Here is a 12,732-nt window from a genome sequence, read left to right as displayed (position 1 = left end):
ATATCTATCCAGATCCGCCAATTTTAAATTCATGGAAAGTAATGCTCACAGTAATATTCAAGGGATAACCACATGGACAAATTGTGTACACAAAAATTTTTAATTTCTACAAACTTTCCAAATTTTCCAAAAAATTCCCATAATTTCCAAAAAATTTCCATTATTTCCAACAAAATTCCTATAATTTTCTCAAAATTTCATAATTTCCAAAAAATTTCCATAACTTCCACAAAATTTCCATAATTTCCTAACAAATTCTGTAATTTCCACAAGTTTTATCACATTAATGGAAATCAAGACGCATTTAGTGTTTATCGTTTCTGGAAGGAAGCTAGTAAAAGAAAAGGATGATGATTTTTTAAATATAAAATGTCTTTGAACTAAATTAATAGCTTCAGGGATCCAATAATTAAAATAAAAATACACATAAGCACTCTATAATAAAGATTTCATTAAAAATTTATAAGTTGAATTTATATTTATAACTTGAAAAAGAATAAACACTAAGTTTAGTTAATTTTCAGCCAATTAGGATTAGAGTAATTTATGCTACTCAAGGAATTGAACTTTAAATAGAATTAACGTATTATTCATTAATGCTTCGTAATCTTTTGTTATATATAGTCATTTCCTTATCACTTTCAGTAAAAACTGACAATAGCTTTATAAAACGTAATTAAGAACGTTTGAGCTTAAAATAAGTACGATTGCATACTGTAAATTATACCTTTACTGTTGTATTATTATACCTAATCTAGAGGAACACAAATTTTCCATTTAAGTCTAACGAATATCCTACTAATTATTATATTTTACGAGTGATTATACAAACTACCTAATACCAGCGCGCTCTATTATTTACAGGTTAAAATAAAACTTACACCTTTAATTTTCAAAACAAGTTTATTTATTTATGTATTATATTTCATTATTGATATCCACATATAATAATACAAAATTAAAAATAATCATACATAATTACTGTATGCAGAAAAGAAAAATAGAATAACTCTTTCTTTTGACTGTATATGTTGGATTTTATGCACACAATCTTGATATACTATTTGTAGATATTTTTCAGTTTTTTATATTTTATATTTATTTCTTTTCTGTCGTTCTCCGATATATTCAAGTTGCCTATTCCTATCATAGATATAGAACCAAAAAATATGAAATCTTTATAGACTAATTGTATGTCATCTTTTTTTGGCTATACAAAAATATTCAGATTTGATTTTAAAAATTTTATTTTGTAATTTCCGCTATCTTCTTGGGAAATGATCCGTCCAATGTACCACATTTCCGAGTAATAAATAGAATAATAAGCTTCTATTTCAAGGTTTATATCTTTGTTCCTTAATGAACTTAGTTTCTGATCTGTAATTTTCTGTTTCACCCTCAGTGTTCTATCAGAGCTTAACCTAGATGGTTAAAAAAAATAATATTAAAATTGTAAAATAACAATGATCAAAAAACAATACAATTACTAAATAATTACCTATTATCTTTATCGTTTAGTAGCCAACACAATTTGCTTTTCTGAATAGTTATGATTTTCTTTTTATGTTTTATCTTAATAAATGGACTACTTTCATGAATCTCTTCGATTTCACAATCTTCTAAATTTAAGTTGTCATCGAATTCTTTTAAAATAATTTCCTCTTCGATATCATCCGTAGTCTCATCGCTGTCAACATTATTAAATCCCTCGAGCTTAGTTAAAGCAAGATTTGTAATATCATTGTCATTTTTATACTCTGAAATTAAATTTTGGTCGATATCTTCTTCATCGGTACGCATTTCCAAAAATTCGTTTTCAAAGTTTTTCGTCTCTAAGTGATGTTTATTTGAAATGGCTACTTCCTTCCAATCATTTTTTAAGTATTCTAAATTCAATCGATGGGTATCATACTTTGCTTCTGAAAGAGCCTTCATAACAATTTCTTCAATTTCGACATCTGACATGTTAATTTTTTCATTTACGATATCAGATTTTCCTAGTTTTGAAGAATTAAATTCTTTTGGAAAAATGAAGGTTTTTGATAAATCGTGTGTAATTTTATTTATACATTTAATCCTGCCCATTAGATTCAAAATATCTTGCATACTAATGTTAACGCTAGCATAGAAAGTAGAAGTCATTGAACGTGTGGCTCGAAAAATCTTTTCACAAGTTTGAGAACTGAATAACCATGGCGTAAATAAAATATTCTTAAATTCTTCGCAATCTCTATACATTCTTACTAGTTTGATTAACGAATGACCATTAATTTCTATACAAAGATATGCATTTAAGCTTATAAAATTATCTATTACACTTAATTCTTACTTTCTTATCAAAAAATGTCTCCAAAGCTTCAATAAGAAAATTGCGTACCATATTGAATGTATAGGATCTTTAATTTTACTTGATTTATTAAGAAATGCGTCTAATACAGATCTTATTATTTTCAAATATATAACTGTACCATTTACTTTCAGCGAGATGATTTTTCAGTAACATGGTTACTTCTGTAGTAATGATTTTTTCGACAGAGAGAGAGACTTTTAAAATTCATCTTATCATGGGCTTCAATATCCGATAGCAGTGAGTAGTGTTTATCCTTAGAAAACTTTTCTATGATTAATTTTAAGTGCTTAACAGAGGCAACGTATTTTCCTATACGTAACAGAAGTTTATGATTAGTTAGGTGGTTTCTACGCTTCGTACCAATATGTAATACATCTTGAATACATATTTCACCTTTACTTAAATCCATGTGGTACCATTCATGCCATATGGGATTTTCTTCAAAATTACAGAATAATAAGGAGCTCAATCTCATTGCTTTCAATAATCGAGGGTCCCAATCCGAAGAGTAATCTATTATTTTAATGCTGTATTTTCTGCCTCGATCTTTATTCGCTTCCATCGTAAAAGCACATCGTTAGCTTTAAATTTATTATCGGTTCCAAAAATCACAACGCAAAATGCAGGACTTCCGTAGACTGGTGCTTGTGCCATTATTGTATAAGCATTATTAGCCCTTGCACTATTTTTAAAATAGTCTTGTATTCATTTCGCTGATTTAGCTATGTATGCATTTTTCGGTGGTAATCCATTATGTAACGGTGATACAAAACCTACAATTTTATTATTTTTAGAGTTATACCCAATCTTGCCTGTAATTCTGGATCTATCTTCACTTATCCAAACAAACTTCGGTAGCTTTCTGTCTTCGAGGAAACAACATAATTCTTCAAAACGAAGAGAACTCTCTTCCACCACAGTATGACCAATAGAACTTAATATAGTGGTTATGGATGGTATAGCATTATTCATATTGGCATATAAAGTTTCATAAAGAAGTCTGCCTCCTACTATGAATATATATTTGCAAAATTCTATTAAATCATGTGCATATTGATTACCTTGGTTAGATTTTTTTGTAAAATGAGAGCTTGTATTTTTCAACAGCAAGGACAAAAAGTTGGTTAATTTCTGACTCGATAAATTTTCATCATCCTTGCTAAAGTTGTAGTTTAAAAATGCTGATTCTTCCAACAACATATCCTTAAGCTTTTTATTCTCAATTATTAACTTTTGTAGTTTATCAATAGGTTTATAGAAATAGGTAATGACGTATTGAGAATTTTCATTAATATTTTCTCTGCAACGTCTAGACCTAGACGTCCTTGAATATTTTTCAGATAATCATTTGTATTCATTTTTTAAAGTAACATCCGAGAAAGTATCAATAGCAGGACTAAGTTGAATCTCAACCCTGCTAACGGAAAAATCCTGCTTGTTCGACACATTTTGAATGTTTGAATCGATATTTTCCAAATTTTCTTTTGTATAGCTTGTGTTCTGAACTTCTGATTCAAGCACGCTTGAATTTTTTTCTGATATGTTTCTTGGTCGTTTGTGCATCAATTCGTCTTCCTCGAAGCAGTTGATTTCAGTTTCAGCATTTTTACTTAGTCCTGAATTATTGAATGAAAGTAGGCTTTGTTTATTAATTATTTTTCGACGTTTATTTGCTATATTTTGGGGTGATTCTAAATGTTTCAAACAATGCGAATAAAAATTCGACAATGACCAGTGAAATTTTTCATTTTTGCAATATTGTTTTACCTAAAACCGAAAGGATTGCATATGCGTTAATTATAATAATGATAATAAGGTTGATTTTTATTGCATATAGTATAATATATGTAATACGTACAATGGGTTTATCAAGGTTTCTTACACTTAAGTTTAAACTATTGTAATATACTAAGTCTTTCTCTAAATGTGGTGCTGAACTATTCGTATATCTTAACTATAGCACATAGCATGATTTGGCATGATTAGAGCTTATTGCTGAATCGGTGATTGGTTGGGCCAACTGAACATGCCGGTTTCAACCTATAAGGGGGCTATTAATAGTCCTAATGAATTACATGTCAGTTTGTTAATTCAGAAAAAAAGAAGAATTAGATAAATTGGAGTTAAGAGTCGAAATATGACAAGTGTATTGGCAGTGAAATTAAACTATTCAAAATATAAATGGTAAAACTTAGGACAATTTGAAAGGTGAAAACTATTTGAATTCGGTTATTAACCTTTGGAGCGCCGGAAAGTTTTATATAAGACGGTCACGAAAAATTTTTACTTGCATGCGTGGGGTTCCTGTAACATTCAGTTAGTACCCCTCTGAAGTAATTTATATTTGGCTAACAGATGGCCATTGTTGCATAACTCTTTTCGCTGGTAATAAGTCTTCTGCGCTAATACTACTTATGCTCAAAAATCTTCTCTACTTGCTTTATGCTTTACGATTAGATCTTTTATCTAAATATTTTATATCGGCTATCGGCTACTACTAGCTTAGTACTAATTTACTTTATACGTTTATTCCTAAAAATAATGGCTAACACCGAAGAAACCATAATTTGGTCTAGTAACGAATCAGAGCCAGATTCTTCTGGTGATGAGCAGGCTATAACAGAAATCAATGATGATGATTATGATACGGGTACATACTCTTCTGATATCAAATATGACAGATTTTTTATCCTTCAATAAAAGATTTCACCGGTTCATTTTTAGGTTCATGATTCTGTCAGATGTTGCAACCTACCTCTTGATTATTTTGAGCTCTTTTTTGACCATTCTCTCTTCGAAATGATCAAATCTCAAATGAATTTATGTCAGGAACAAAACCCTGAACCTTATCGTTTGAACATGAAGGCTTGAGAGTCAGTGACGGTCAATGAGCTGCGAGTTTTCTTAGCTCTTACGATCAATATGGGTCATGTTCGAAAGAGTAAATTGGAAAATTATTGGAGTACAGATCTTTTATTATCAACTTCCATTTTCAACACTGTAATGTGTCGAAATAGGTATTTACAAATCCTGCGCTTTTTGCATTTCGCAAATAATGACAATTTGGGAAATCATCCATTGAAAAATGTGAAACCTTTAATCGATGATCTTCGAGTCAAATTTTCACGTACTATATCTCAGGGGAAGAATTTATGCATTGATGAAAGCTTAGTGTTGTGGAATGGACGACTAATGTTCAGGCAATATCTTCCTTTGAAAAGGAACCGCTTTGGAATCAAAGTGTTTGAACTTGTTGATTGCAAATCTGGATTTCTAATTGATTTCATAGTCTACACAGGTTCCACTACTGATTTCAAAAAATGTGGTTTGGAGATTTCCGGAGATATAATAGCTCATTTCTTTGAGCCGTATTTTCACAAAGGCCATGTAATATATATTGATAATTGGTATTCATCTCCTCAATTAGCTGAATTCTTACATGATAAGGATACAGGAATGTGTGGTACACTTCGAAAAAATGGGAAAAGCGTACCGAAATTGAATGCGAAATTGAACAAAGGTTAAGTAGAAGTTGCTCACAATAATGTGTGGCTTATTTTGAAATGGATGGACAAGAAAGAGGTTTATATGATAACTGCCGTGCATAAACTTGGATTTAGCTGTACCGTCAAAAAAGACTGGAAAACTGGGGAAAATATCATAAAACCTACGTGCATTTTAGAATATAATCAAAACATGGGGGCAGTCGACAATATAGATAGGCAATCGTCTTTGACTGAAACCACTAGAAAGTTCATGAAGTGGTACAGAAAATTTGTCTTCCATTTGGTAGATCTATCTCTGGCAAATGCTCACGCATTATATAGTCAGCGAGCGGACATTCCACTTTCTTTTCCAAATTTCGATTGGAAGTAGTAAGGAATATGCTCGGTATTGATTCCAATCGTCATTCTTCTTCCACCCAATCAAGCAATCTACGATTGAGTGGTCGACATTTTGCTGTTCCAATTACCAGTGAAGATTCATCAAAGATTCTCCAACGTGTGTGTAAACTTTGTTCAATATCGAATAAAAAACACCGTTCCAGATTTGAATGCGACGTATGTAATGAAACAATCTGCCTTACCCCATGCTTCCATGTATATCACACAAAATTGCATCTACCATAATAATGAAATTCATAAGAAAATAAAAAAAACGGTCCCTGTGCAAAAAGGGTAGTTTCTAGGGGTAGAAATACAAATTATTATTATTATCGTCTTCTCCACTCCCGAAAACCCCTACATACAAATTAATTTTAAATTTCAACAATTTTAAACTTTTCTCCAATGTTAGCCGCCGGAACGTCTTATATAAGACGCTATTTCAGATCGCTGTTTTTTGGGGCTTAATATAAACAAATATAAATCAATATTGCTGCTTTTCAAAGGGTAAAAATGTCGTCAAAACTCCGGCGTTCTAAAGGTTAATGCAAAATATGAGATCTGATGAATGAAAATGTAAAAAAATATGAGTAAGACTAAATTTATAAAACGGGTTTACTTACATTTTCATTCGACTTATATCAAATTGCGTATTAGTAGCTGAACTCAAATAATTCTCACCTTTTAATTTATGTTAACCTTGATTGCTTAAATTTTTAATAGTTTAATTCCATTACCACTACGCTAGTCACATTTCCACCCTTAATTCAAATTAATCTAATTCCTTTTTTATTTCGCGATTAACAAACTGTGACGTGTAATTCATTACGACTATTGAAAGCCGCCTGATTGATTGGAAGTGACATGTTCAGCCGACTCAACCAATCACCGTTTCTGCAATAAATCTAAAAGTCATGTCAAGTTTTGTTAAATGCTATAGTTAAAGAACACGAGTTACTATTTCACGCAGTTAGAGAAAGAACCGGAGAATGTATTGTGTATTACATATATCATATTCAACATAAAATAGCAGCTGCAAAAAACGAAGCGAATATTTAATGCCACATACCTTAAATATTTTTTTGCAAAAGCAACAAGTAATATCACAAGCTATGCACCTATCTTTGTCTAATCGATATTGCAGATTGATATCTCGCAGCAAACAGAAAATAGTTTCTTTTTCTTCCTTCGTTTTATTAAGTTTTAACGTAGGGAATCTTTCTTTTATGTACGACATAATAAGTTTTTTGATGATTTCATTCTCTTTTGTTAAGTTTGGTGCTATTTGTTTTTTACGTGTCACACTATTCTCTTGTCTGTAATCTTGATTGGAACATGTTTTAGTATTATTATGTTTTGCACACTCACTTAATCTTAAAATTAACTTTTTATGCTCTACTAAAAATCGATACTTAGTTTGGTCATTTTTAAATAAGGGACCGTAATATTTTTCAAAGTCACATATATCTATGACTTGATGCAATTCTTCTTTCATAAACTTTTCTAATTTTTCCAAATTGTCACTCACAATATTTTCTATAGATATGAGATTATTCAGTCAATTTATTACTAATATATTTTTTATATATTGAGGAATATTTAGTTTCAATTTTTGTTCGAGGTCCACAAAAAAATTAACATCTTCCTCTAAATTGCTCAGATCAGTTGCCATTCTTACTCACTTAATTATTTACACTAGATTTACGGACTGAGCCAATTTGACTCATTCAAAGGTATTTCAAAATCATAATTTATATGTAAAAAATGTTTTCAATAAATTTTTTCATAATTAATCTTTCATTTAATTTAAAGTAGAACTAATTTCTATATATAAAACTTTAATTTTCGCGTATTATTCAAATTATCTCACTTTGGTAAAAATAGGTCTAATCAACGTCCGTAAATCTAGTGTTAAACACATAAAAAACTTTTCAAATGTAATCTATGCATTTAAATATTTATGATTTTTTAATTTGAATCATCTATAATTTTTTTTTAATAATTTGTTTATTACAAATAAGAAAGCAGATCGAGAATTACATTCACCATTAGAAGTGATAGGAATTTGTAATTGAGAAGCGTATTTGTGAATATTTATTTAGAAAAATGAAAAGGATTTATTTATTGGAAAAAGTACATTATTTGTTAATTTCATTTTGTCACACGCTTAAAAAGTTTACATATTTTCGATTCTGAGGAAGTAGAAAAATCTTTTTCTATTAACGTACCATTCTCAATAGGTATAATACAGTGTAATTTTTGTGTACCAATTATAGGTTTTATGCTTGAATAACGACTTTTTAATTTTTCTACTGCATTATAGTAATTCTTTACAGATGAAAACTTAATTGTTATGTTTGGTAAATTAACAGGTTTTGAGACCCATTCATATAATTCAAATGGAGTAAGTATTTGCTGATCTATTGGCAACTGCAGACTTGCCCGAGCAGCCATTCTTTTTAGAGTACCTCCTATGCCATCACAAGGTCCCTTGCAATGAGCAGTCGCGAAGTAATGAAATTCTGCTGATATTCCAAAATCCGTTTTATGAAAGTAAATATTTGAAAAATTAAAAAAAAATTTGAAATGCTGTGGTGCTCCGTCAGAAGAATAATATATTTTCGAAATATTTGTTCATATTGTCTTCGGAAAGTCAATTATTATTTGTAGATAAACATGTACAGCAACTGAATCATGATTATTACAGTCGGATATTATAACTATACTCCTATGCGCGTAAGTTCACTACTATTTTTATAATAAATAACAGTAGGAAAGACAGTGGCTTGATTGTTATTCCAATGAAAGCCCGCTGCGGCATTTTGCACCACGAATGCATAATTTTCTGCAAAGTCGCATATTACAATTAATTCAGCCATTTTTAAGGACTCCTTCAATGATTTCAAAAAGCTAGATTGTTCCTTTGCAATGTATGAGTGAGGGAACATAGCTTTGAATTCATCACAGAAATTTTGGGCAAAATCATTTGAAGATTTAACAGTAGTTTCGAGAGTTGCTCTCGGATCCGATACCCAGTGCTTCTATTACCCCTAAATTCTTACAATATTCTCTACTATACGAAGAATTTATTGTTTCACCAGCGACCAAATTTGATGATAACGAATGAGTATTAAGCTGATAGCACCAGAAAGTGATGGACACTATTATCTGAGTGCAATCGTCAATTATTATATTAGTACAACGCACAAGATTTCTACTCATAAGTATGTGGAAATTAATACCTTTATTTGGTGTGTGTAAACAATTTGTTATTAATGTCACCCTTTCCGCGCGAGTATAAAAAATTACTGTTTTCTGTATCTATAAGCCTTCGGCGGGAATATACGGATTCCCATGCATATAGAAGCAATGTAATTAATTACAGATGATTTTGTACTTTACTAGAAAAAAAAATAGCCGGTTTCAAGCGATTTTTTTTTCGTACATGCCCCGCGTAAAAAAATTTCAACTTACAAAGAGCTTGGACTCGGCTGGAAAGATCCTCGAAAGAGCTTGGAAAGGTCTTACCAGTGTATTGGAAAGTAGCTTGCTCTGTCCCGCCAGCAAGACAAAATCCGAGCCCTTTGCAAGCGCTTTCCAAGACGATTCGAAATTTGAGAAAGTAAAAAGGATAGGTTATAATTAATTTGTTTATTTATTTATTTTCATATATTTGTTATTATGATTATCGATTAATACAGATATTAATTAATTTTACAGCCTGAAATTTTTTTTCCGCGGTGGGACTCAAACCTGGAACCGATGCCAATCTTACGTACAGCTGTCCGACGTTTGCACCATTCAGCTAAACTTGGATTTCTATATCGATTGCTATTTTAGCATATATAGAAACAATAGACAATTATGTCGTATTCTGATGTCAGCGACAAGATGACTTGTGGACGACTTTTAAGGCCTAATTGTCTGAAATTAGTAACAAGACATTATAGGGACGTCTTTAGGATCTGAATGCTGTGCGGGATATTTTACGAAGCCGAAGCTAGCGTTCGATGCGAGCAGTTCGGTAAAGCTCAACATAGCCTGAAGTAAGCAAGCAATAAAAATAAAAAATATGCATCTTCTTCCTTATTTCACAAGGAACAGATCAATATAGGTTAAAAAGTGGAGCCGGTAAGGGAAATAGCTGAAATAAAAATTATAGAAGCTTAGAATGCACGACCTTTTTGCAGATTTCTCTATGTTTTAGCTAAGTTTAACCCCGCTGCTACCCACAGGAAATTCGTCAGTTAAATAACAAGTATGCATCTTCTTTCTTATTTCATAAGAAAGATATCCATATAGGTTAAACAGTGGAGCCAGCAAAGAAAATAGTTGAAAAAAATTATTGAATGTAATAATGTGCGACTTATTCATACAATTTTCTATGATTCGTTTAAATTTTATCTCACTGCTGCCCATAGGAAGTTTGTTAGCCAATTAAAAAAATATGCATCTTCTTCCTCTTTTCATAACGAAGAGATCCATATATGTTAAGAAGTGTTGTAACTGGCTAGGGAAATAGCTGAAAAAATTAGAATCTGAAAATGTGCAACGTAATCACAAATATTTTACGTTTATTATAATTCGGATTCGCTAATTTTCTTCGGCTGTGTCCCTTGCCGGCTCCACGCTTAACCTATATGGATATCTTTCTTATGAAATAAGAAAGAAGATGCATACTTGTTTAATTAACTGACGATTTTCCTGTGGGTAGCAGCGGGGTTAAACTTAGCTAAAACAGAGAAATCAGCAAAAAGGTCGTGCATTCTGAGCATCTACAATTTTTTTTCAGCTGTTTCCCCTGCCGGGTCCACTTTTTAACCTATATGGATCTGTTCCTTGTGAAATTAGGAAGAAGATGCATATTTTTTTATTTTCATTGCTTGCTTACTTCAGGCTATTTTGAGCTTTATCGAATTGCTCGCTTCGAACGCTAGCTTTAGCTTCGTAAAATATCCCGCACAGCATTCAGATCCTAAAGATGTCCCTATAATGTCTTGTTACTAATTTCAGGCCTTAAAAGTCGTCCACAAGTAATCTTGTCGCTGACATCAGAATACGACATATTTGTCTATTGTTTCTATATACGCTAAAATAGCAATCGATATGTAAATCCAAGTTTAGCTGAATGGTGCAAACGTCGGACAGCTGTACGTGAGATTGGCATCGGTTCCAGATTCGAGTCCCACCGCGGAAAAAAAATTTCATGCAGTAAAATTAATTAATAACTGTATTAATCGATAATCATAATAACAAATATATGAAAATAAATAAATAAACAAATTAATTATAACCTATTCTTCTTACCTTCTCAAATTTCGAATCGTCTTGGAAAGCGCTTGCCAAGAGCTCGGAACTTGTCTTGCTGGCGGGACAGAGCAAGCTACTTTCCAATACACTGGAAAGACCTTTCCAAGATCTTTCGAGGATCTTTCCAGCCGAATCCAAGCGCTTTGCAAGTCCAAATTTTTTTACGCGCCCTGTCCTATATTTGCAAATCAAAAATACCATTTTCAAGTATTAGAAAGATCATAGAAATATCTGACATATTCGTCTTGTTTGTGACCCAAAGCAAGACTACCTGAAAGACGAATGTAAGATCTTACTAAGATCTTACGATTATATTTCAGTCAAAATTAAGATCTTTCTAAGATCTTACGATTATAGTTCAAGTCAAAATTAAGATCTTTCTATGATCGATTTTTTTTACGCGGGGATGCTGGAAGGTTGCTTATTTTTTTTCTCCTTTTCAAGCCCTCTCCCTTTTGCCCGTAAGGGGCTAGGTATAAACCGTGTCCACGTCTGCCCTCTATTAAACGATTGTGACGCTGTATTTCCTCCAATTGTCTCTTGGACGCTTTCGCGTCGTTTATAGCTTTTGTTATACCTGCTGCGCCTCCAGCTAATGCGCCCACTGCACTCAACAGTGGGAGCAGAGGTAATAAACCCACCCGTTTTTTTTTTGGATTAAATTGCTTTTTCCTCAATAAACCTCCTCGTTTCTTTGGTACACGAATTTTTCTCTTCTTCAGGTTTCTTCCGGATACACGTAAACCTAAGCCAAGTTTTCGTTTTGCATTCATAGATGCCCAGATCGCGGCTGCAGCTGCTCGTTCACGTAAAGATGAGTCACTAGCTGTGATGCGTTTTCGTGCACGCTGTGCAAGCACTTTGTCAGCCTGGTGACGTGGAGGTAGATCCTTATATATTGAATATGCGATATCGTGTTCACGACAGGCTACGTTCAGAGGATTTACGCCCCCATCACCACGTACTAAACGCTCCTTAAGTCGAGTACCTGGCCCACAATAATTGTAGCCAGGAATATGTAGCTCGTACGGTAGTTTATTCAGTATTTTATTGAAAAAGGCGCCACAGCCGTAGCTAACCATGTGGACCTTTCTTTCTCTCTTTCTCTCTCTCACTGAGTTTGTTGACACGCCCAGCAATCTTTTATTGAGGGGGGCAATCCATCATTATGATCTTGATTAGGAAGAT

At 32.3% G+C, this 12,732-nt stretch overlaps 1 pseudogene; it reads right to left on the bottom strand.

Annotated features, from left to right (window-relative positions):
- Positions 1 to 8,385: 8,385 nt before the first annotated feature.
- Positions 8,386 to 11,745, bottom strand: LOC136773281 (uncharacterized; annotated as a pseudogene).
- Positions 11,746 to 12,732: the final 987 nt, after the last annotated feature.

The sequence above is a fragment of the Prorops nasuta genome, unplaced genomic scaffold, assembly GCF_024137725.1.
Source record: "Prorops nasuta isolate Cenicafe-Biocafe unplaced genomic scaffold, Cenicafe_Pnas_1.2 PNAS00001, whole genome shotgun sequence".
Taxonomy (NCBI): Eukaryota; Metazoa; Arthropoda; class Insecta; order Hymenoptera; family Bethylidae; genus Prorops; species Prorops nasuta.
The sequence above is the reverse complement of the archived record's forward strand: the minus strand, read 5'-3'. Positions and strand labels throughout refer to the sequence as shown.